Genomic DNA, 27,771 nt, shown 5'->3' with positions numbered 1-27,771 from the left:
CATGACGTGATGGGACTAGATGCCATGGTCTTAGTTTTTGAACACTGAGTCTTAAGCCAGCCTTTTCACTCTCCTCTTTCACTTTCATCAAGAGGCTCTTGAATTCCTCTTCACTTTCTGCCATAAGGACAGTATCATCTGCATATCATGTTATTGATATTTCTCCAAGCAACCTTGATTCGAGCTTGTGCTTCATCCAGTCTGGCATTTCCCATGATGTTCTCTGAATAAGCAGAATGATAATATACAGCCTTGATGTACTCCTTTCACAATTTGAAAACAATCTGTTGTTCCATCTCCAGTTCTAACTGTTGCTTCTTGACCTGCATACAGATTTCTCAGGAGGCAGATAAGCTGGTGTGGCATTCTTATCTCTTGAAGAATTTTCAACAGTTTGCTGTGATCACACAGTCAAAGGATTTGGTATAGTCAATAAAGCAGAAGTAGATTTTCTTTTTCTGGAATTCCTCTGCCTTTTTAAAATTCTGCTTGAACATCTGGAAGTTCTCAGTTCATGTGCTGTTAAAGCCAGGCTTCGAGAATTTTGAGAATCACTCTCCTAGCATGTTAAATGATTGCAAATGTGTGGTAGTTTGAACATTCTTTGTCATGGTCTTTCTTGGGGATTGGAATGAAAACTGGCCCTTTCCAGTCCTGTGGCCACTGCTGAGTTTTCCAAATCTGCTGGCATATTGAGTGTAGCACTTTCACAACATCATCATTTAGAATTTGAAATAGCTCAACTAGAATTCCATCACTTCCACTAGTTTTGTTCATAGTGATGCTTCCTAAGGCCCACTTGACTTTGCATTCCAGGATGTCTGGCTGTAGGAGAGTGATCACCATTACCATCGTGGTAATCTGTGTCATTAAGATTTTTTTAATGGTTCTTCTGTGCATTTTTGCCATCTCTTCCTAATTTATTCTGCTTCTGTTAGATCCGTACTGTTTCTGTTCTTTATTGTGCCCATCTTTTGCATTAAATTTTCCCTTGGTATCTCTAATTTTCTTAAAAAGGTCTCTGCTGCTGCTGCTGCTAAGTCGCTTCAGTAGTGACCGATTCTGTGTGACCCCATAGACGGCAGCCCACCAGGTTCCCCCATCCCTGGGATTCTCCAGGCAAGAACACTGGAGTGGGTTGCCATTTCCTCCTCCAATGCATGAAAGTGAAAAGTGAAAGTGAAGTCGCTCAGTCGTGTCCGACTCTTAGCGACCCCATGGACTACAGCCTATCAGGCTGCTCCATCCATAGGATTTTCCAGGCAAGAGTACTGGAGTGGGGTACCATTGTCTTCTCCGAAAAAGATCTCTACTCCTTCCCGTTCTATTGTTTTCCTCTATTTCTTTGCACTGATCACTGAGGAAGGCTTTCTTATCTCTCCTTGTTATTCTTTGTAACTCTGCATTCAAATGGATATTTCTTTCATTTTCTCCTTTGCCTTTTGGTTCTCTTCTTTTCTAAGCTATTTTTAAGGCCTCCTCAGACAACCATTTTGCATTTTTGTATTCTTTTCCTTGGGATGGTCTTGATAAATGCCTCCTGTACGATGTCATGAACCCCTGTCCATAGTTCTTCAGGCACTCTGTATATCAGATCTAATCCCTTGAATCTATATGTCACTTCTGCTGCATAGTCATAATGGGCATGATTTAGGTCATACCTGAATGGTCTCATGCTTTTTCCTACTTTCTTCAGTTTAAGTCTCCATTTTGCAAAAAGGAGTTCATGGTCTGAGCCACAGTCAGCTCCCGGTCTTGTTTTTGCTGACTGTATAGAGCTTCTCTGTCTTTGACTGCAAAGAACATAATCAATCTGATTTCGGTATTGACCATCTGGTGATGGCCATGTGTACAGTCATCTTTTGTGTTTTTGGAAGAGGGTGTTTGCTATGACCAGGGTGTTCTCTTGGCAAATCTATGCTAACCTTTCCCCTCCTTTATTTTGTACTCCAAGACCAAATCTCTTGACTTCCTACTTTTGCATTCCAGTCCCCTATGATGAAAAGGACATCTTTTTTTTGATGTAAGTTCTAAAAGGTCCTGTAGGTCGTAATAGAGCCATTCAACTTCAGCTTCTTCAGCATTAGTGGTTGGGGCATAGACTTAGATTACTCTCATATTAAATTTTTTGCCTTATAAAAGAACAGAGATCATTCAGTTCTTTTTGAGATCACACCCAAGTACTCCATTTTGGACTCTTATTTACTATGTGGGCTACTCCATTTCTTCTAAGGGATTCCTGACCACAGTAGTAGATAATGGTCATCTGAATTAAATTCACCCTTTCTGGTCCATTTTATTTCATTAATTCTTAAAATGTTGATGTTCACTCTTGCTACCCCCTGTTTGACCACTTCCAGTTTACCTTGATTCATGGACCTAGCATTCCAGGTTCCTATGCAATATTGTTCTTGACAGCATCAGACTTTACTTCCATCACCAGTCACATCCACAACTGGGCATTTTTTTCTCTTTGATTTGGTCTCTTCATTCTTTCTGGAGTAATTTCTCCTCTCTTCTCTAGTAGCATATAGGGCACTTACTGACCTGGGGAATTCATCTTTCAGTATCTTATCTTTTTGCCTTTTCATTCTGCTCATGGGATTCTCAAGGCAAGATGCTGAAATGGTTTGCCATTTCCCTCTCTAGTGGACCACTTTTGGATAAAACTCTCTACCATGAACAGTCCATCTTGGTGACCCTACATAGCATGGTTCATAGTTTCATTGAGTTAGACAAAGCTGTGATCCTTGTGATCACTTTGGTTAGTTATTCTGTCTGCTTTCTTATGGATAAAAAAGAGGCTTATAGAAGCTTCTTGATGAGAGAAATTGGCTGTGGCAGAATCTGAGTTGGTTTTGATGGGTGGGGCTATGCTCAGTAAATTTTTAATTCAATTTTCTGTTGATGGGTGGGGCTGTGTTTCTTTGGCTTTTTGACCTGAAGCCAATTTCTGGTAGGGGTAATGGCAGTAATGGCAACCTCCTTCAAAAGGACTTATGCCAGCACTGCTGTATTCAGGGCCCCTGAGTCCATGATAGGCCACTGTCGACCCATGCCTCCTCCAGAGACTCCTGGCCACTCGGGCAAATCTCTTGTGGGGTCACTTCTCATTTCTCCTGGGCCCTGGTGCACACAATGTGTTGTCTGTGCCCTCAAAGAGTATGTTTCCCCAGTCCTGTAGAGGATCTGTAATCAAATCCCACTGGCCTCCAAAGTCAAATTCTCTGGGGGTTCTCAGTCCCTTTCCTGGATCCCCATGATGGGAAATGTACTGAGGGTGCTAGAATTTTTGTCACCGTGCAAGAACTTCGTTGATATAATTATTCTCAAGTTTGTGGGTAGTCTGCTCATTTGGTGACTTTATGATGGGACTAATAGTGAACTCCTCCAAAAGGACTTATGACACAGGCCGTGCCTTCCAAGTCTGCTGCAGCCAGAACTCCTGTCACTGCAGCAGGACGTTGCTGACCTGTCCCTCTGCAGGAGACACTCAAACACTGAAAGTATGGTCTGGTACAGTCTCTGTGGTGTCTCTGGGTCCTGGTGTACAAAAGGTTTTGTTTGAGCCCTCCAAGCATCTCTGGCGTGGATATGGGGTTTGATTCTAAATGCAATTTCCACCCTTCCTATCATTTGTTGGGGCTTTTCCTTTGCCCCTGGACATGGGTTATCTTTTTTTGGTGGGATCCAACATTGTCCTGTTGATGGTTGTTCAGCAGTGAGCTGCACTTTTGGAGTTCTTTCAAGAGAAGAAGAGTACACATCCTTCCGCTCCACCGTTTTAGACTGTCATTTCACAATCTATGAAAGGAAGTTACTCTTATATCCAAAATTTCATGATAAAAACACATGCCTAAAGATTCCCAAACTCCTTGTTATAGTCTCATTTTTTAAATTGCATTCCTAAAAATGAATAAGGAAACTTGCTCTGGAAATATAAATTTTAAAATAATGAACCCTACTGAGTAGGAACAGAACTACTGAGGAATCAAGCCCCTGGGCAGTATGAGGATCTAATGTTATACCCAAAGCCATGCAGTAGATTTAACCATTAAAAGATTCACCATATGAGACCTTTTTCTACTGTATCAAGTGTCTTAAAATTTACAAAATAGTATCAAGTGAGCTGAGGAGAAATTTACCTTACTGGGCATGGTTATATGATGATGTCCTTAACAAGGCACTAGTTCCTCATGGGGCTAAACCAGCTTCTCCTCATATTCAATGGCTAATTAATGTATTTTAATATTTCTAAAATATTCATTATTATGGTGACTAGTTGCCATTGATTATGTAGCATCACAGAAGTGCTCATCTATCATCTCTAAATGACAAGCATGGCTCAGTTTAGCCAACAAAGTATTCTACTTCCAAGATTTTGACTTGTGATTAATCCAATTATCTCCTCTGTTATAAGGAGAAAAGATTATATTGGATGGTTTTGTTTCCTGCAGCAAAGTAATTTTCTGCATGACCAGCAATAATGTAATGTGGGGTATTTTAATAAGAGGCAATTATTTTTAAAATTAAACCTTAAACAGAATGCAGACTGTAATAATATGGCAGGGATGGGCACAAAATTATGAGTCACTTTAAAAACTGTTAACCCTGCAATGTGCTCTAGTATAAAAAAGTGCAATAAAGGAAATGTAACTGAAACAGAAAAAAATTCTAAAGCTCCTAGAAATGCATATACAATGCTGAAACTGACAAGGTAATACTCCCTTTTAATGGTATTCCATAATTTAATGGAATTACTTTCTTCTTTGAAATTACTAATCTATTTTTTAAGACAAGGAAACATTTAAGAAAAGGACACATGAAAATAATGATTTTCTTACCAAAGAGAAAATTTTAATATTTAAGACTAAAAAATGATCCATAATGTGAGTTTTCGCAACATTAAGACATTGAGTCTGCTAAAGGGAAATAGAACCTCTGGATCTGCCTGTCATGGTATGTAAATTGAGAAAATGAGCAATAAAAGTATCTGAAGGATCTCTGAGATCCATTGTCCATCTCTTTTTAATTCCAAATGTCCCACTCTAAAGACAGATAAAGCAATCACTGAAAGGAAGCCATGCATATTCTCCTTTTGCAATGTAATCCTCTTTTATTTACCTCTGGTTTCTTTACAACTTAAAATTAAAATATGCAGAATAAACTCTTATCACATCAGCAAAGAACTGGTCAAAAATTTTCATCTCCATTCAGAGAATTAATTTCTTCTAACGCATCTACCTTTAATATTTATCTTCCACCTGAATAATCAAGAGCACTTACTTAATATTCCTCTTATCTTTGAGGTCAGACACATGAACTATCACAAGAAAGCAGGCAACATGATGAGTAAAAGTTAAAAAAGAAAAATAAATTTTAAAAAGTACAAAGCCAAGAGAGGCAAGCCCTTTTACAGCCTCCTAATATCATGTAAAGGTTATCTCACAAATTGTTGAAATGACTGTAAAAAAATGGCAAATTTAAAGAACAATATAAGATTCCATGCAGGGTCTGCTAGCTGTCTTTTCCATGGCCTTTTCCTCCATATGGCAATCCTGATTTTTAATTGACATAAAGGCCAATTATAATAAAACATACATTTCCCATTCTGAGTTGAGGAGTGGCATGTGATCAAAGGGTCAAAAACTGAACTATTACATAACAATTAACCCTGAAAATTTCTAACAGCACTGCTGAGATGCATTTTTGTGTCTTCTACACTACTGCTTGGAAGTTGCCGACATGATGGCTCCAGTTTCATGTTGGACCACAATATCTGTAATGGGTTTAGAAGAGAAGAAAGTGGATAGCAGTCTGGGTCATGGCCAACTTGATTTCCTACATGTGAATATTACTTATTGTCAAAGTAGAATATACTTCTGAATTTTAATCCATTATTTTTAGGTATCTGTTATTCACACTCAAATATAACCCACACAGATATAGACTATAGCATCAGGAATGCTGTACAGTCCATTGAATTCTCCAGGCAAGAATACTGGAACCGTTAGCCTTTCCCTTCTTCAGGGGATCTTCCCATCCCAGGGATTGAACCTAGGTCTCCTGCACTGCAGACAGATTCTTTATCAGCTGAGCCACAAGGGAAGCCCAAGAATACTAGAGGGGGTCTTCTATCCTTTCTCCAGTGGATCTTTATGACCCAGGAATTGAACCAGGGTCTCCTGCATTGCAGGCGGATTCTTTACTAATTGAGCTATAAGGGAAGCCCATAGAATATAGCGTCAGGAGTGCTATTTTGCAAAAAACAAAACCTAAACTATGGGCCCTGTTTATGCAACTGCAGGGCCATGAGAGGTAGGAACATAGAAACCACAGGCTGGAAACTTGGTGACCTTTGTCAGGTTTCAATGAATAAGTCATCTACATTATCTAGAGACAAATCACATAATGATTTAGGATTCAAAATTGGAGAAAATGATGAGAATATTTTTTTAAATTTACATCATTAACATTGTTTTGTTTTGTTTTTGTTTTGCTTGTTTTGTTTTGTTTTACTTTACAAAGAGTTCTACAAATGATAGATTAATTTTTCTCTGGGATGTATACTCAGTTGCTCAGTCATGTCCAATTTTTTGTGACCCCATGGACTGTAGCCTACCAGGCTCCTCTGTCCATGGAATTTTTCAGGCAAGATTACTGGAGTGGGTTGTCATTTCTTTCTCCAGGGAATCTTCCCAACTCAGGGATCAAACTTTCATCTCTTCATCTCTTATGTCCTCTGAATTGGCAGGCAGATTCTTTACCACTGTGCCTAGGATACTGCTGCTGCTAAGTCGCTTCAGTCGTGTCCGACTCTGTGCGACCCCATAGACGGCAGCCCACCAGGCTTCTCCGTCCCTGGGATTCTCCAGGCAAGAACACTGGAGTGGGTTGCCATTGCCTTTTCCAATGCAGGAAAGTGAAAAGTGAAAGTGAAATCACTCAGTTGTGTCCGACTCTTCGCGACCCCATGGACTGCAGCCTACCAGGCTCCTCTGCCCATGGGAGTTTCCAGGTAAGAGTACTGGAGTGGGGTGCCATTGCCTTCTCCGGTGCCTAGGATAGATGGATACAAATTAGAAAGAAACAGAGCTTTGCTAAAAGAAGCTTCCTCTGCCTGTAATCTGCAATCATGAGATTCGAACATTTGCAAGGTTAAAATATCCAACTTCATCTTTTTGTGGTTCACCAATGTTACATTGTAGGTGTTTATCACAAGTCTTTATTCATCAAAATTTTAAAACTTTGTTACCATCAAATGAGCTATTATGTTAGAGCTACTGCATGCCATAATAGCTAGAGCTACTGCAACAAAATATCATAGGTTGGAGGTTTGAATAGCTGAAAATTATTTCCCCATAATTCTGGAGGCATGGAGTCTAAGACCAAGAGGTTGGAAGGCTTGATTTCTCTTGAGTCCTCTCTCCTTGACTTGTAGATGGCGACCTCCCAGCTGTATATTTACTTAGTTATTCCTGTGTGTGGGTACCCCTGATATCCTTCCCTCTTCTCAAAAGGACATCCATCCTAATAAATCTCCACCTTATGAACTCTTTTAACTATAATCATGTCTTCAAATGTCTAGCTCCAAATATAATCACACTAGGGGGTAGAGCTTCAACAAACAGATTGTCCCTGACTTAAAATGATTCGACTTCATGCATTTTCAACATTATATGCAAAAGTGATCCACATTCAGGAGAAACTGTATTTCAAATTTTGAATTTTGATTTTTTCCTGAGCTGCCAATATATATGGAATAATACAGCAGAGACATTACTTTGCCAACAAAGGTCCATCTAGTCAAGGCTATGGTTTTTCCTGTGGTCATGTATGGATGTGAGAGTTGGACTGTGAAGAAAGCTGAGCACCAAAGAATTGATGCTTTTAAACTGTGGTGTTGGAGAAGACTCTTGAGAGTCCCTTGGACTGCAAGGAGATCCAACCAGTCTATTCTAAAGGAGATCAGTTCTGGGTGTTCTTTGGAAGGAATGATGCTAAAGCTGAAACTCCAGTACTTTGGCCACCTCACGCGAAGAGTTGACTTATTGGAAAAGACTCTGATGCTGGGAGGGATTGGGGGCAGGAGGAGAAGGGGACGACAGAGGATGAGATGGCTGGATGGCATCACCGACTCGATGGACGTGAGTTTGAGTGAACTCCGGGAGTTGGTGATGGACAGGGAAGCCTGGTGTGCTGCGATTCATGGGGCCGCAAAGAGTCAGACACAACTGAGCGACTGAACTGAATTGACCGTCTACTGATGCTCGGCAGTGGCAGCGAACCAGGTGATCATGAGGGTAAGCAACTGTTACACTTAACAATCATTTTGTACCCAGACAATCATTCTGTTTTTCACTTTCAGTACAGTATTCAAAAATTATATGTGATATTCAAAACTTTACTATAATACAGGCCTTTCTGTTAGATAATTTTGCCCAGCTGTAGTCTAATGTAAGTGTTCTGGGCCTTTTTAAGGTAGGTTAAGCTAGGCTGTGATGTTTGATGGATTAGATGAATTAAGTGCATCTTCAACTAATAATGCTTTCAATGGTTGATGGGTTTATTGCATCAAGACCCATTGTAAGTGGAGAGAGATATATTTAGGAGGAACAATCTAATAACAGGACATGTTCAAGAAAATAAAAAGACAACACACAAAAATGGAGAAAAGTTTTGCCATTCATATACTTAAAAGGGGTCTGGTATTAAGAACATAAAATAATGCTTGCAATTCAATAACTAACAAAATAATCAACTCTATTAAAGATTGAGTGAAAGATTTGAGTAGATATTTCTTTTTAAAAGGTAAAGAAATAGTCAACAATTATATGAAAAGATGTTTAGCATCATTAATTAGGCAAATGAAAATCAATACAAGAATGCAATTACAAATATTGAAAAATCTGATCTGTGTGTGTATACACACATATCCATATGCATATACATACAATTCAAAGATTTTGTCTACCTTTTATATTGGTCAATGTGTATTTAATAGTCATGAAACTGGCTTAGCATACTCTTTCACTACTAACTTTTTTCTAGTATCTTTTACCAGTATAGCAGTTTCTTTTGTAAGACAGCAGACTAAATCAGTCCCTAAAGTTTTTAACCTAGGCCAAGAAACCTCAGGTTCATAGTTTCCATTCTTAAGACAGCAAGTAATAATTAATGACACACTAGTAATTGCTATTTTTTTCAATTGCATTGACCATTTGAGCAGATAGAATTTAAAAATGAGGTTATAAAGATGCCCAGATAATTATAGGAATGATATTCTGTGGTTATACTCTTATTTTAAGACTAGGCAAAGAAATATGACCATCATAATATTTTATGGAGTAAAAGATAAAACAAAAACAGTTTTTCTATCATCAATAAATATGCATACAGTTTCTTCATTTTAGAGTAAATATGTCAGGTAGAAATGCTAAAAATATATATTTCATTTTCTAGTTTGTTTACTCTCAGAATAAACTATTTCTTAACAGTTTTGTTTAAAAATAAAACTCAACTTTAAATTTAATTTAGAATAAAAACTTATACTACATATAAATTGACCAAGGAAACAGATCTTTAAAAATTAAATTTAATTGCCTGGAAATGCATGAGATTTGAAAGAGTAATTAAGTTGACACTGAAATTACTCTTCAAAATTCCATATCCTTTTAAGAACTTAATAAAATTCATATCATTAAGACTTAATCTTCTGAAACTCTAGTGAATAGACATGAAGCTTTCAGATAACAAGCAATATCAGAACATTGCTGTTTTCAGCTGCTATAAATTCCTGACTAAGGTCCAGTAGAGTTTGATGAAGGAAATGAGCACCATCGTAAGGATATTCTTGGGAAATATATACCCTTTGGAAGAGCTGAAACTGCTCAATATCAGATTCCTTTTACTAAATGCCTTGTGGTGTGTTTCCTTCATAAGACGATGAAGCAGCAAAATGATTTTATGGATCATTGAATAGTGTGTGTATCAGTGTTCTGCGTTACTTATTTCTTTGAATGTTCTACTACCAAGAGTAAAGTTTTAAAAGAAGACGTTACACAAACTCTGTGCTTCTGTTTCAGATTGTTGCCTGTACATTACTGATGTTAAGTGTGAGAAAGATAGCGATTAAAATTCTAAATGAAAGGAAACTTTGGAAATGATTAAAAAACTTTTAAGGTCATATAGTAGCAGAAGTGAGTTGAAATTCAGAGCTTCTGGTCAGAAGCTGAGCAAGTTTTCACAACAGTAAAGTGACTTCCCACTTTGTCACTCCTCAGGAGAGTGAACCAAAACAAAACAGCACACCAATACAGTGAATTACTGATATTTTTAAAAGAGGCAAGTAAGTTGTTTTATTATAAAGGAGTATAATAGAGTGATTAGCCCAGACCATGCCACCATTTGACAGCACATTTGGGAAATAACTCCTGTTTTCTGGCTCTAAATCTAGTTCTCAATCATTATTTCTTTCGCTGGCTTAAAAGTCATTTTGCATGCATACTAACTCACTTCAGTTGTAGTTGGCTCTTTGCGACCCATGGACTGTAGCCTGCCAGGCTCCTCTGTCCCTGGGATTCTCCAGGCAAGAACACTGGAGTGGGTTGCCATGCCCTCCTCCAGGAGATATTCCCGACCCAGGGATCAAACGTGCATCTTATGTCTGCTACATTAGCAAGCAGGTTCTTTACCACTAGTGCCACCTGGAAAGCCCAAAAGTCATTGAAAAAGCGTTTATTTTGCTTCAGTCCTTTTATAAATCTTCAGTTCACAGGTATTTGAACATAGATCCTGCCTTCAATTTTCTTTCCCTGTTAAGAATATTTCCATTTTTGCCATTGGAGCTAAAGTGCAGTTACTGAGCCATTGTACAATGGTTTTCTTCTATGTAACTTTATTCCATTTTCTTCAGTTTCATCATATTCAAGCATAGTTTTTTCCCCTGTATGAATCAAAATACAATATCTTTAAATTTGTTGTATTTGTATGATTTATTTTTAACATCAAGAAATCTACCTTTAGATTAAAATATACCCTGAAGCCTATACTTCTGTCAGTTCTGCTAATTGTTATAAGTTAGTCAAGTTTGAGTGTTTTTCTTTTAATCACTTAGTTCTAGGAGGTACTCACTCATAAAAAATATTAATACTTTTCTTAACAGAAGATGAAAACTTACTCTTCATTTATAGGTTAAAGCAGTATTATAAGCCTAGGTTATACAGACACTAAAAAGAAAAAAATACCTTCTTCATGGTGCTTATACTAATAATTTTTCAAAGAAAACAATAAACAAGAAAACAAATAAAAACTGATATTTCAAATATTGCAAAGTGTCATTTGTGTAAGATGTTAAATAACCATTTAGAAACTATTTTTCTCTCTTTGCTTTCAGCCCATAAATTATTATCATGGTCACATATATTTTCTTATTTTCACCATGGGTTTAGGATTTAAATATCCTTTTATTTTGCCTCCAGAAACTTGGTTGCCATTTGACTTTAATTCCAATCACTATTTTGCATCAAATTGCATTTCTTTATGGAGTAGAATTGCATTTATTTCTAATGGAAGGAACTTAGAGACCCTCCCTCTTAAGCACTGGGTCTATTGTTCACACATCCTTCTTTCAACAAGGAATTGAAGCACCAAAATGTGCCAGCTCTCCTCTATGCCAAGACAGAGCTTCTAGAATTAATGAACTGACTCATATAAAGTGTGTTAAGCTACTGAAGCATCAAGTGCTACAAATCATAATAATTCCAGGGTGTTTTTAAAAATAAGAATGTCAAGATGAAACTTGGGCACATTGTATAGGAAAAATAGTTTGTTGTTATTGGGGTGGCTTTGAGAGTAGAAGTTAAAATACTTCTCTCACATTCACAAGGAAGGAAATTAGCCCTTGTGACCACTGAACAGGCATACAGAACTGGCCATATTTACACCCCACCCCTAACTACTCCCTCCAAAGTCAAAGTCAGCAGATTCTGGGCAAAATAGGAGCTCCATTTTCATTGAGCCAAAATCTGAAGCACCTAAGGCTTAAGAAGGCTGAGAAGTAAAACCTTTTTCAAAAGTGGGAAGAATTTCAGTTGAAAAAAAATAGTAATGACAGAGGCTGAAGGTTTAAAACAAATGCTGAAGGAAGTGCTCAGACACACTGAAGAAAGAGAAACTAGAAGAAAGAAAGGTCATCTCCAACGTGGAAGCTGGTGGAGGTGGTCAGGAAAAGTTTATCACCAAAAGCAGCAAAATGAAACAACTTGAAGTGCACTGCCTACTAAGAACACCAGCCATATGGGACTATTTTAATTTATATTAAGTAATCATTTAAAAACAATTCAAATCTCAGTCCAGGAGATAATCATCCACTCTCCATGTGCTCAATCAATAGCCATATGTAGCTCATGGTCACCATGACTGGGCAGATATCAAACATTTCCTTGCAGAAAGTTTAATTAGTATTGAGCTAGTCTAGTAAGAGAAAAGGGACAGAAGAAGAAGTCAAGAGTTTATGAGATAGCATTTTTTTTTTTTTTTGCAGAGAACTAAAAACATTTTTCATTAATAAAGCATAAATTATAAGGTTATGAGTAAAGGGAGATATAATTGGATTTTTAGCCAAAGGCAAGATTAGGGTCTTTTGTGTCATTCTAAGTAACTAAATTTATACTCTAGTCCAGGGCATATTTCCACAATGTCCCTATAAGCACAAATCCATATGATATTAATTGTGACAGCAGCAAGTGAGAAAATAAGGGGTTCTATGCATAAGAATTTGCTCCATTTCTACATTTTTACTGACTGATCATTCACATGATGTAAAATGTGACATGCAATCAAAACCTGAAAACTTATCATTTAAATTAATTCTAAAATCCAAAGAGAAATGAAAACTTTTGTCTGGATAAACATTGCCCATTTTACTAGTAGTATACCCTAGTGAAGTATAAAGGATACAGTTGTAAGTGATTGATTCCTAGAAGGTTCTAAGCCAAAGAGGATGTTGGATGTTGTTCCACTTGGGAGCAATCATTTGGCCATAGTGTGAAGGAAGAATCTGAAAAGACTACGTGAAAACAGTCTTGACAGTTCATCTCATTATTCCATGCATATATGACAAAATATTTCATTAGAACTGGAATATTTAAGAGGAGTGAAGTAAAGTGAAGTGAAGTCACTCAGTCGTGTCTGACTCTTTGCGACCCCATGGACTGTAGCCTACCAGGCTCCTTCATCCATGGAATTTTCCAGGCAAGGGTACTGGAGTGGGTTGCCATTTCCTTTTCCAGAGGATCTTCCCAACCCAGGGATCGAACCTGGGTCTCCTGCATTGCAGGCAAACACTTTACCATCTGAGCCACCAGGGAAGTGAAGCATAAATATAACAAAATGTGAGGAAATATAAATGTAGAAGTATGACTTTTGGATATGCACATAAGGAAAAGGGAAGAGTCTAACATAACTTTTGACACAGGATGAGAGCTGTGCCATTCGTTGACATAGAGCATTGCAGAAAAGTGATACTTTTTATCATGGGAAAATGCAGCCATGTATTTATAATATATATTTTTAAACAATTGTATATATCCTAGTAGAGCTAGGTAGTTATACTCACTTTCTATCCTTCTTTATCTGCCCCAAGCTGACCTAGATAAAACAAATTTTTTCTTCACTCTTTTATTATTACTACCACTATAACATTATCATGACACAAAGCATTAATATATAAGCCAAATAAAAAATGAAAGTTTAGAGCAGTAGAAGAGTTTTGCCACAAAGCAGTATGAAATTTTTTAAATAATATATTTGATCTTCCTTTGGTTATCTGCCTACAAACAGTTCTATTTTTGATTATTCTTTGAAGGTCAGCTGTGTTGCATGTTATACTTTTTCCATTTATCTTTGTCCTCCTTATTCTCAAATTCTGATAAATTGATTATGCATAATATTTTAACTTCTCTTTGATTCTGTCTGCTTCGAAGGATCAGGCCTGTGGCTTCAGTTTATTATGTTTTATTACCTTAGAGGTTTATCTAAATAATTTTTAAAAATCACAGATCAATTATTGCCAATAGTTTTTAAAAATGTATTCTTTTTTCTCATAATAGTATGTTAAAGGTTTCTGATATGTTTTGAGTGCTAGTATTCTGTCTTTTTTGAATCTACAAACTTCTCATATATTAAGGCTAATTAGATTTATCAAGCATATTCCAAGGTCAATTGTGATATGTCAGTTTATCATGTGGATAAGACACCAAGTCCCTCACTATTAAGTGGACTCTTGGTGACAAATGTACTAGAACTTCTAGAACTAATCATCTGACAATACCCTCTCTGGTACAATAGCCCACGGATTTAATAACTATAGTTAAGCTTGTTTCCTTATGAGAAAAAAATTATAGATATTTGTTTTGTCCCTTATGATCCAAATGATTATACTTTATCACATCTGAATGTGTTTGAATATAATCAGAATTTCCTCAGTGAGTGAAAATTTTTTTCTTTTTTTCCAAATTACTAATTATATACCCTGGTGTGACTCCTGGAGACCAGTGAATATTAGATCACTTGATTTATTTGTAGCTATTATCTGTCTGTTTACCTTTTCTGGTGTCTTAAGTCATTTGTTCCCCTAAAAGGGTTTTAAATTTTCCTTTTAACACCAGATTACCCAAAGTGAATAATTTTCTTGTTTCTTTTACTTGCACATGTTATTCAGGTGGCAATTGAATGTGTAAAAATATATTTTATAAAGTGTAGATTATTTTATGCTCATAAAGTATGTGGGCTCAGTCACTCAATCATGTCCAACTCTTTGTGACCCATGGACTATAGTCCACAAGGGTCTCTGTCCATGGAATTTTTCAGGCAGGAACACTGGAGCAGGTTGCCATTTCCTACTCCAGGGGATCTTTCCAACCCAGAGACTGAATCCTCATCTCTTGGGTCTCCTGCATTGGGAGGCAGATTCTTTACCACTGCACCACCTGGGAAAAGCAGAATTTACCACTTTATGCTCATAAAATAGCAAATTACAATTCATATAATGATACAAAATATCTACTATTTTGTTGCATCTTAAAGTATGCTATTTTATTGCATGTTTCTTTGTCTATTAAGTTGATAGATGCAAAAATATATTGAGAGATTTCAGCTTTTCTTTGCCATTTCTAACTTGCATATATCTAAGAGGCTTACTCTGGGTATCAAGAGATATACTGCTTATGAGACCACTTATAATGAATGCTTACTAAGATGTGTATACATGTATGTGTCAATAAGTTAGTGTGTCTGTTTTATGTGTATACAAAAAAAAGCTGCAAAAACTACAACCAACAGAAAACATTTTCAAAAGCTTCTGGTTTTGATTCAATCATCTTGAATCTTCAATTACCAGCCTAATTCTGCTTGGAACTATCTTGAATACTCTGCATCAGTCAAACCTCCAATCTTCCCCCATCCCTATCCATGCCACCCTGTCCTGAATCCTTGCCTGATAGACAAACTATATCATAATGAGATATATATATATATATATATATATATATATTTTAGTACTTAATTATCACTAATAACTATAATAACCTCTGGAATTCACTTTGATCATTTAATTCTTGATCTAATTTGGTATCCACATTCTTTTTTTTTCTTGCTTTCATTAACAATTTCTTATTCATTTTACTTTGCCCCTTGTTAATTACTTTTACTTGCTTAAAATTCTTTTTTGAAGAAATCTTAGCATAAATTGAGACTAACCTATATATCATTAATTAATTCTATCAACCTTTATTGGCCATCTCATATTTCTAAATACTATTCTAGGTCTTCTGAGAAACACTAAGATGAATAAATCCTGAATTATGGTTTAAAAAATGCATATATACTTATGAGCATATATCCAAAGGAAATAAAATAGTAATCTTGAAGAGATATCTGCTCTTCTGTGTTTATTGCAGCATTATTTGTCATATCCAATATATTAAATTTCTAAGTGTCTGTCAATGAATGAATGGGTGAAGAAGATGTGGTATATATGTATCCAATATAGAGTTTTACATCCATGAGAAAGAAGGAAATCCTACCATTTGTAACAAACTGGATATATATATGTATATACACACACACATATACACATACATCTCTTGATAATTGTCTCTCGATAATGTATTATATATATATATACATTAATGTATATGTAATGTGTGTATATATATATATATACACACACATACATGTCTTAATAGATAGATCCATATCTCTATCTGCCACAAATATGTACAAATCCTAATTTCTGTAAATTCTGAATATTATATGGGAAAACAAATTAACATCTTGCTATGATTAAAACACCTTGGGGTGATTCAATTTCATGGAATCAAGAGAAAATCCTGGATTATCCTAGTGGCCCTAATATGATCACATGTGTGTGTGCTAAGTCACTCCGGTTGTTTCCTGCTCTTTGTGACTCTATGGACTGTAGCCCACCAGGCTCCTTTGTCCTTGAGATTCTCCAGGCAAGAATTCTGGAATGGTTTGCATACCTTCCTCCAGGGAATCTTCCTGACCCAGGGATCAAACCCATGTCTCTTGTGTCTCCTGCATTGGGAGGTACGTTCTTTACCACTGATGCCACCTGGGAAGTCCAATATGATTACACTGAGCTTGATAAGAGGGACAGAGAAGGAATCAGAGTCAGTGGAGATGGTTGCATTAAGCAGAGACTGAATGTTGAAATTCAGAAATGGAAGAACTTTAACCTAATGAAGCTGATTTTGAACTTCTGACTTTTTAAGAGAATAAATTTGGGTTATTTTAAGTCATTAATTTTGTGGTAACTTTTTATATCAGCAACAAGAAAAAACTATGCCTTCTAATTTTCCACATCCTTCACCATACTCTATAAGCTCTGTGAAAAGTGGAACAATGCAATCTCTTCCTCTCTCTCTCTTTTATTTTTCTTTTTTAAAGTCTCAGTATCTCCAAGGTCTGGCAACATCTCTGAACTCGGTTCTTTTCTTCTATAAAGCTGGAGATTGTTATACATTGGTGTTTTTTTTTTTTTTTTTTTCCAGATGAGTCGTTGAAACAGTATCTTCTCAAAAAATAGTTTGAAATATTATAATATCAACTAATTTGGATAAATATTTAATCACAATATGAAGGAATGAGTTAGTTGCTCAGTTATGTCCAACTCTTTGTTACCCCATGTCTATAGCCCACCAGGCTCCTGTGTCCATGGAATGCTCCAGGCAAAAATACTGGAGAGTCCCTTCTCCGGGGGATTTTCTCAATTCAGGGGTTGAATTTGGGTCTCTTGCATTGGCAAGCAGATTCTTTACCATTTGAACCACCAAGGAAGCCTAATATATTTAAGCATTTTAAAGAAACTAAAACTCTTAAAGTATTTTAAAAAAATATTTTTTAAAGTATGTACCACAGTCTTTGAGATATATTCCACTAAGAATATATCTTTATTCTATATATCTATATATCTATATATCCCTTTATCTTCTGTTAATGATACCTAGCAGAATCAATCTTCTGCTGAAATACCTAAGATAATATTAAGCACAATTTTGTCAATATCACTTCCAATCTAAAATATTATGGCTGAAATAATGGAATTAGGTTAGTCAGGACAGCCTCCTTTGTTTTAATTATTCTTTATTTTAGTTTTTCATTAGATATTCAAAGAAGGTAAGGAACACATTTTAAAGTCTCTACATGCTTATATCCTGAGCATCCAGGAGAGTGAGTCAACAATGAGCTTCCTTCTGGGGTATCCTGGATAAAAGATGTTAGAGCTATAGTAACCTGAACTGTAACGATACCAAGAGATGAATTCTGGGCCTCACAGAACCACAAACTAAGTATTTTTTTTTAACTTCAAATAGGATAAAAATTGAAATTTAATAGACATTAAATAAATATGTGAGATCGGTCAATAAATTGCAAGTCCTGTGATTTTTTAAACTGGGAGCATTTCAACGGATTATAAAAGTTATAGAACAACAAAATCTCTGCTAAACGGAGAGGATAATACACACATGAAGCTCATTATTCCAGATATGGTGGATCTGCAAATGTCAATGATATCCGCGTACTATTTTGGGTGATTAATTCACAATATTTAAGGCAAATTAGACAGGGATGAATGTGCCCCTAAGCAATGAGGTTGTTCCAGGGAGGTTATTAAACATGATAGAAAAGATTCTCTGATATCACCTTCAGAGAGAACAGATATGGAGATAAATTGGCTGCTGGTCATTTCTTGATCTTTTCAACATTCAGATGAGGCCTCAGACACAGAGCAGACACACAACACAAGGCTGTTGTGTATGCATAATGTAATTTATAAAACTTTCTTCAAGTAACAATGAAAGTGCTCAGCATAAGGATAATTACAAAGAGGATCATCTAAAGAATTTACAAAGACAGGAAACCTACAACTGAAAATGAATGGACACATCAATAATATAAATAACGCTATGTGAGAGAAAGATGTACAAATTACAAGGCAGAAAGGATTTATTTTCCTTTTCCAGGAATATTTTACGTTTTTTTTGTTTGTTTGTTTCTTTTTCTGAAAGAACATTTAATGTGCAAAGGAAATAAGGTCAATTTTCATGACAAAGTCCTAAATAGAAGGAGCATACAAATGTCATCAAATTATGCTTCCTCTAAAGCTAAACTATAAAATGTCCTTCCATTTTTTTCATTAGTAAGGTGTATGTGATCTGCTTCTTGTTTTGTTTTTTTTTTCCCCCATTGATTCTTATTATAAATTATTCATTTAAAGTATTATCAGAAATTATACCAATTGTATTACAGGGAAATGAATAATAATATTCCTTTTTCCAATTACAATATAGCTTCCTGGTGGCTCAAACAGTAAAGAATCTGCCTATAAAGCAGGAGATCTGGGTTCAATCTCAGGGTCAGGAAGAGCCCTAGAGAAGAAAATGGCAAACCACTCCAGTAATCTTGCCTGGAGAATTCCATGGACAGAGGAGCCTGATGGGCTACAGTTCATGGGGTCACAAAGGATCAGACACGACTGACTGACTGACTAACACTAAAATTAATTACAATATACAATGATCAAACATGCTCAGCGTTAAAGTTAATGCCACATATATTAAAAACTAAGAAGTTACCTTCTATCCCCTTTTTGGCTTTCAATGTATGAATCAAATTAAGAAGTAATCCTGTGCCAAATTTCTCTATATCTAAAATGTGGGACTTCCCTGGTGGCTCAGACGCTAAAGCGTCTGCCTACAATGAGGGAGACCAGGGTTCAATCCCTGGATCAGGAAGATCTCCTGGAGAAGGAAATGGCAACCCAGTCTAGTATTCTTGCCTGGAAAATCCCATAGATGGAGGAGTCTGGTAGGCTACAGTCCATGGGGTCGCAAAGAATCAGACATGACTGACTGACTTCACTCACTTGCTTTCATATACATTCATCTTAATGAATGTTCAGTAATTGATAAGTACAAATACTTATAATAAACTTGTCCATTTTTCAAGACTTTTAGACGTGCTTCTCCAAAAAGGCCTTAAATTGTCTCTTATGTTGGATTTGATAGCCAGTGTAATTACATAAAGTCCAGGTTACATACACAAAAAGTGAGAAAACAAGACAAAAAACCTTCACACAAATTTCCTTATAGTTTATAACTTCTAGCCTTGTCAGCAAATCTGAAATGTATATGAGTGTAAAGGTAGTAAGGGGTGGGGGAGGGGATAATACTTTTTAATTGTAATACTTTTTAACATGACAATTACTCTAGCCTGTATTATAGACCCTTAGGACTTTTAAGAGAAAAGTGAAGGGAGAAACATGCAGTGGAGAATAGAAAAGCTATGATAATTATCCAAAGGAAAATAAAAATATACAAAGAACAAATAAGTGACCTGGGCACATATAAAATGATAATGTATTTTACAATATGCAGAGAATTTGTGTCTAGCATGTCTATGTCACTGACTTCTTCCACTTAGGAACTAGTGTTTATGCTATTAAAAAAAAAGAAAGAGAGAGAATTGATAAAAGCTCAGTTTGTCCTATGGATTTTTCCCTGAAATTTAAATTGTTTTCTCCATTTGTTTACGTTTTCTAAGGATTCTTATCACCTACTTGAAATTCATTTTCTGAATCTACATCAGGATTTCCATACCCACATTAGTAATCTGCATCTCGAAAGACTACTGGATGATAATAGCTTTCTTAGAATATGCTCTTCCTTCTCCACTTTCTATTTCAAGAAATGACATAAAGCCCAGGACACTTCTGTTTCTTGCCACATTCAAGAAGTCACAGTTCAGTTCAGTTCAGTCGCTCAGTCATATTCGACTCTTTGCGACCCCATGAACCGCAGCATGCCAGGCCTCCCTGTCCATCAACAACTCCCAGAGTTCACCCAAACCCATGTCCATTGTCTCAGTGATGTCATTCAACCATCTCATCCTCTGTTGTCCCCTTCTCCTCCTGCTCTCAATCTTTCCCAGCATCAGGGTCTTTCCAATGACTTAACTCTTCACATCAGGTGGCCAAAGTATTGGAGATTCAGCTTCAACATCAGTCCTTCCAATGAACACCCAGGACTGATCTCCTTTAGGATGGACTGGTTGGATCTCGTTGAGGTTCAAGGGACTCTCAAGAGTCTTCTCAAATACCACAGTTCAAAAGCATCAGTTCTTTGGCACTCAGTTTTCTTTATAGTCCAACTCTCAAATCCATACATGACTATGGAGAAACCACAGCTTTGACTGCATGGACCTTTGTCGGCAAAGTAATATCTCTGCTTTTCAATATGTTGTCGAGGTTGATCATAACTTTCCTTCCAAGGAGTAAGCGTCTTTTAATTTCATGGCTGCAATCACCATTTGCAGTAATTTGGGAGCCCAGAAAAATAAAGTCAGCCACTGTTTCCACTGTTTTCCCATCTATTTCCATGAAGTGATGAGACCAGATGCCATGATCTTAGTTTTCTGAATTTGAGCTTTAAGCCAACTTTTTCACTCCCCTCTTTCACTCTCATCAAGAGGCTCTTTAATTCTTCACTTTCTGCCATAAGGGTGACGCCATCTGCATATCTGAGGTTATTGATATTTCTCCCGGCAATCTTGATTCCAGCTTGTGCTTCCTCCAGCCCAGCATTTCTCATGATGTCCTCTGAATATAAGTTAAATAAACAGAGTGGCAATATACAGCCTTGACATACTCCTTTTCCTATTTGGAATCAGTCTGTTTGGAGAAGACAATGGCAACCCACTCTACTACTCTTGCCTGGAGAATTCCATGGACAGAGGAGCCTGGTGGGCTGCTGTCCATGGGGTCCCACAGAATCGAATACAACTGAAGAGACTTAGCAGCAGCAGCAGCAGCAGCTGTTGTTCCATGTCCAGTTCTAACTGTTACTTCCTGACCTGCATACAGATTTCTCAAGAGGCAGGTCACGTGGTCTGGTATTCCCATCTCTTGAAGAATTTTCCACAGTTGTGATCCACACAGTCAAAGGCTTTGGCATAGTCAATAAAGCAAACCACTGATAGTGACTTTCAAACCAACAGTTGTGACTGCATCACTCCCTGGCTCAATAGCCTTCAATGACTTTCAACCACACTCAAAATAAAGTGTATATAGTAGAAGATTTTCAATCAAGACTTTTTGTTGTTGTTGTTCCAGATGATTTCTAGATCCTACCTGATTTAAGGCTTCTTTAGCCATAAAGTTAAAGGTGCTCCCTGCTTTAGAAAGAGGGTAGAACTGACTGATAATGAGGCTTTCTTTTCTATGAATATCAAGATATTTCTGTAATAAAATCCCAGGTGAGAAACAAGCTAAAAATAAATGCTCTTTATGATCATTTTGCTTGGAGGAGAGAGGAAACAGATTTATCATAATTCTGAATGTGGAGTTTTTATATCTTTTTTTTAATTTTATTTTAAACTTTACATAATTGTATTAGTTTTGCCAAATATCAAAATGAATCCATCACAGGTATACATGTGCTCCCCATCCTGAACCCTTCTCCCTACTCCCTCCCCATACCATCCCTCTGGGTCGTCCCAGTGCACTAGCCCCAAGCATCCAGTATCGTGCATTGAACCTGGACTGGCATCTCGTTTCATACATGATATTTTACATGTTTCAATGCCATTCTCCCAAATCTTCCCACCCTCTCCCTCTCCCACAGAGTCCATAAGACTGTTCCATACATCAGTGTCTCTTTTGCTATCTCGTACACAGGGTTATTGTTATCATCTTTCTAAATTCCATATAGAAAGGACACCCCAAAATCAGCAATTTAAACAAGATGAAGAGACAGAGGAATACCCAGCAGATAAAGGAACAGGATAAATGCCCACCAAACCAAACAAAAGAGGAAGAGATAGGGAATCTACCTGATAAAGAATTCCAAATAATGATAGTGAAATTGATCCAAAATCTTGAAATTAAAATGGAATCACAGATAAATAGCCTGGAGACAAGGATTGAGAAGATGCAAGAAAGGAATTTTTATATCTTAAGATTCAAACCTGGTTGTCTTAAATCAATGAATTTTGATGTTGATATTTCTTTTGTTTTGTCATTGCTGAAAAAAGTCTATAAGGCAACTAGAAAATTATAGAGCATTACAGAATGTTACATTGGGAGAGAAGAGGTAAATGGGCATCATGCTTTTTTGTAAAAGATGAGAGGCGAATTAGAAAAAAAAGAAATGACAAGTGCTTAAATATGAATCCTGTCTTGGATCTAGACAAGCGTTAGATTGAAAGGTACTTGGCTGTGAGACTAGGAGTCTTATGTTTCTTTTTTGTCCCTGCAGTGCTGCAAGGCTCTGTGTGTCTCGGAGAATCCTGCCATTGCCCTAATATTAAGTCTAACGTGATACCTGAGTGTAAGAATGCAGCTGCTGAGGAAAGTACGTACATAGTGGGGTCTGAGGTAGTTCCCCTGCTTCTCCTCAGACTATACACAATAGTTCTTTTCAGTGTTCCCCCAGGAGGCAAAAATGATCCAGTGGAGGCTGCTGAATGGAAGGAGAAGAATGAGTAATAGCTGTGTGGACAGACAAGGTGGGTATAGAAGCAGTGGAGTAGGAAATGGCTACCTACTCCAATACTCTTGCCTGGAAAACCCCATGGACCAAGGAAGCCAGTGGGCTACAGCCCCTAGGGTCACAAAGAGTCAGACATGACTGAAGCAACTTAGCACAGCACAGCACATAGAAGCAGAGTCATACTCACGGCAGCCGGAGAGTCACCACAAGGAAACCATTAGACCTTAGGTGGGAGGAGAAAACAAACTCCCTATTGTCTGAGCCAAACTCTTCTGCTGTGATCACAGAGGAGCCTTGGGACAATGTGAAACAGTGTGACATTTTAGTGCTATGAGAAAATCCAGAATCTCCAGTGCCATTTTGGAAGGTGGATCACAAGAGAAAGACTCCTGAGAAGTAAGAAACCATAAAATGTTGGGTAATCTATAATTTTGTCTTTTTATTTTTTTGAAGAAAAAATAATGACGTATTAATGAAAATCTTAGCAGACACCATACTGTAGACTTTTCACTTTAGTAAAATGTTTCACATAAACAGTGTGTTTATTCATTTTATTTTTCATTTCATTTTATTTTTATTAGTGTATAGTTGGCCAAGAGGAAGGGGATATAGGTATACACATAACTAATTCACTTTGTTGTACAGCACTGTAACTTTGAATTTTTAAAACTAAGTATATTGAAGAAATTTTCATTGCATATTAAAAAACAGAGATAATACTTTGCCAACTAAGGTCCGTCTAGTCAAGGCTATGGTTTTCCAATGGTCACATGTGGATGTGAGAGTTAGACTGTGAAGAAGGCTGAGTGCCGAAAAATTGATGCTTTTGAACTGTAGTGCTGGAGAAGAGTCCTGTGAGTCCCTTGGAGTGCAAAGAGATCCAACAAGTCCATCTTAAAGGAGACCAGTCCTGGATATTCATTGGAAGGACTGATGCTGAGGCTGAAACTCCAATCCTTTGGCCACCTCATGGGAAGAGTTGACTCATTGGAAAAGACTCTGATGCTGGAAGGGATTGGGGGCAGGAGGAGAAGGGGACGACAGAGAATGAGATGGCTGGATGGCATCACTGACTCGATTCACATGAGTTTGGGTGAATTCCAGGAGTTGGTCAAGGACAGGGAGGCCTGGTGTGCTGTAATTCATGAGGTCGCAAAGAGTCAGACACAACTGAGTGACCGAACTGAACTGAACTGAATGTATTCACAGTCACTGAAGACATTGGAAGGACTGATACTGAAGCTGAAGCTCCAATACTTTGGCCACCTGATGGCCAGCCAACTCATTGGAAAAACCCTGATGCTAGGAAAGACTGAGGGCAGGAAAAGAAAGGGATGATAAAGGATGAAATGGTTAGATAGCATTACCTACTCACCAGGGCTTCCCTGGAGGCTCAGATGGTAAAGAATCTACCTGCAGTACAGGAGACCTGGGTTTGATCTCTGGATCAGGAAGACCTCCTGAAGATCTCCTGGAAATGGCAACCTACTCCAGTGTTCTTGCCTGAAGAATCCCATAGACAGAGGAGACTGGTGGGCTGCAGTCCATGGGGTTGCAAAGGTTTAGACATGACTGAATGACTAACGCTTTCACTTTCTTTCACCAACTCAATGGACATGAATCTGAGCAAATTCTGTGAGACAGTAAAAGACAGGGGAGTCTAGCATGCTTCAGTCTATGGGGCTGCAAAGAATCAGATACGACTAAAAGACCGAACAACAAGAACAATAAATCTCAAAGAAACTTTTCATTGCAAGATCTAATGTATTCACTATCACTGAGGAAAGATATCCATTATAGGAAAGAACACACATCTTTGTGCCTCTGACATAAATTGTAAATATTTTGACTGCACTCCGACATCAAATTAATTACAAGTCATCTCTGTCATTAAAGTGATCTTAATTGATGCCTTGTGCCAGATGCTGGGGATAAAACAGTGAGAAAAACAGCACTGATCTGCATCCACACTGTGTTTACAGAAAATCAGAGACAGAAAAGTACACAGTTAAATAAAATAAGTTGTGAAAATTGTGTAAGTGAGCCCAAAGCAGAGGTGCTTAGCCAAATCCAAAAAGAAAGGTACAAATTACACCTAATTACTTGTTATTTTTCTGCATGTATCAAATGCTCTAGCTCTACTGAATTTCTCAACATGTCTTGCTACTACTAAATTCTCAAACTTTCATACATTTGCAAAAGTCACTTTCTGCATTTGTTTTTCAGTTCAGTTCAATGGCTCAGTCCTGTCCACCTTTTTGCGATGCCATGAACTGCAGCACACCAGGCTTCCCTGTCCATCACCAACTCCCAGAGCTTATTCAAACTCATGTCCATCCCAGAGCTTACTCAAACTCATGTCCATCGAGGCTGTGATGCCATCCAGCCTATCTAATCCTCTGTCTTCCCCTTCTCCCCCTGCCTTCAATCTTTCCCAGCATCAGGGTCTTTTCCAATGAGTCAGTACTTCACGTCAGATGTCCAAAGTATTGAAGTTTCAGTTTCAGCTTCAGCATCAGTCTTTCCAATGAATATTCAGGATTGATTTCCTTTAGGATGGACTGGTTGGATCTTCTTGCAGTCCAAGGGACTCTCAGGAGTCTTCTCTAACACCACAGTTCAAAAGCATCAGTTCTTTGGTGCTCAGCTTTCATTATAGTCCAACTCTCACATCCATACATGACTACTGGAAAAACCACAGTTTTGACTAGACTAGATGGACCTTTGTCAGGAAAGTAATGTCTCTATGTTTTAATATGCTGTCTAGGTTGGTCATAGCTTTTCTTCCAAGGATCAACTGTCTTTTAATTTTGTGGCTGCAGTCACCATCTGCAGTGATTTTGGCCAACCAAAAATAAAGTCTGTCACTATTTCCATTGCTTTCCCATTTATTTACCATGAGGTGATGGGGCATTCATTTTTAGTTACTGCTATAATATTACCACAAATTTATAGCTTAAAACAATACACATGTGTCATGCAATCCTTCTGGAGGTCAGATGTCCTAAAATTAAGGTTTTGGAGTACTGAGCTTCTAATGGAGGGTTTAGGAGAGAATGTTTCCTTGCCTTTTCCAGCTTCCAGAGACCATCTGCCTTCTGTGTCCTGTGTCTTCCCTCCTTAATCTAACTAAGCTCTTCTGTAATCAGGTCTCCTTCTCTCTGATTTGATCCTCTTACATGCCTCTTCCACAAACTCTTGTGACTGCATTGGGACAACGGTGATCATGCAGGATAACCACCTAACTCATGATCCCTATCTTCATCACATCTTCCAAGTCCCTTTTAGCATTTAAAGTAAACATATTAAGTGGTTTCAGGGGTGGTGGTTTTCTTTTGCAGGCTTCCCCAGTGGTTCAGTGGTAAAGAATCTGTCCCCCAGTACAGGAGGCACAGGTTTGATCCTTGGGTTGGGAAGATCTCCTCGAGGAGGAAATGGCAACCCACTCCAGTATTCTTGCCTGGAAAATTCCATGGACAGTGGAGCCTCTAAGGCTTTAGCCCATGGGGTCGCAAAGAGTTGGAGATGACTGAGCAGGCACACATGTTTTCTTTTTTGGAGCAAGAGAAAAGGTAAGTTTAATTCAGCCTACCACTCTTTGCTACAATTTCCATTGAATCTTTAATTTTTTAATTTATTTATATGGGTGAAGTAGAAAAAAAAATAGCTTTATTGCTTTGCCAGGTAAAGGCGGACACTGTGGGCTCCTGCCCTGGAAAACTGTGTGTCCCTTCCATTAGATCTTTTTAGATTTTTTTTTAAATTCTGGATGATACACCAACAGACCCAGAAGACAGATAGGGAATGAACAAAGGCAACAGAATGGGAAGGAAAGTAAAAAGGGAGGAGGAAGAAACAAAGGAAGCAAGTCAAGCTCAGATTATAACAGTTTAAAAAATCATGTTTGCTGATAAAATGTTAAAGATAAGATATTGGGATAGCTCATGTAATACTATCTTGAAAGGGGGATTTTGAATGACCATTCCAATGTGTGACTTCCCTGGTGGCTCAGACGGTAAAGCGTCTGCCCACAATTCGGGAGACCTGGATTCAATCCCTGGGTTGGGAAGATCCTCTGGAAAAGGAAATGGCAGCCCACTCCAGTATTCTTGCCTGGAAAATTCCATGGACTAAGGAGCCTGGTAGGCTACAGTCCGTGGGGTCGCAAAGAGTTGGACACAACTGAGCAACTTCACTTCCAATGTGTATTTATTTACATGTGTGTGGGTATTAACTTTATTATGTTTGAAAGTTAGCAAAGGAACTAGATCCTCTTAGCCTCTTCATGATATGAAATTTATTTTAAAAACATTCAAAAGTAGTCACACATTATCTTTGACTACATGTCTTAAACATACCTTTACATTTTTAGCACAAAATCTTTACTGTTTTTAGTTGTGTCACAGAGAATGTAGAATGCTCCATAAGGTAGCCTTAGCTGTATTATACTATCCCTCAATTTGTCCTATGGAGTCATAATTACTGACCCTCAGGGCATGGCAAGAGACCTATTATTTTTACATGTTATAAACATGGCCTAATAAGTAAAATCCATCAGTTAACATAAAAGTAGTTCTTTGTTAAACTTGGATTTAGTGTCTGCTTAAAGGAGATTATCCAAAGCATGACTCTTGTTAAATAAAAAGCCATTTATATGTGTTTATATCAACTCAAAATATATAGACAGTCTCTGGCACTA

General features: G+C 37.4%; 1 non-coding gene across 1 annotated transcript; it reads right to left on the bottom strand.

The window, feature by feature from the left end:
- Nucleotides 1-13,298: 13,298 nt before the first annotated feature.
- On the bottom strand, nt 13,299-13,370 carry TRNAC-GCA (transfer RNA cysteine (anticodon GCA)). Its single transcript has one exon. It is a non-coding gene; the product is annotated as a tRNA-Cys (tRNA).
- Nucleotides 13,371-27,771: the final 14,401 nt, after the last annotated feature.

Source organism: Bos javanicus, chromosome 20 (genome assembly GCF_032452875.1).
Source record: "Bos javanicus breed banteng chromosome 20, ARS-OSU_banteng_1.0, whole genome shotgun sequence".
Lineage (NCBI taxonomy): Eukaryota > Metazoa > Chordata > Mammalia > Artiodactyla > Bovidae > Bos > Bos javanicus.
Note: the sequence above shows the minus strand (reverse complement) of the source record. Positions and strands in the feature narration are given on the sequence as shown.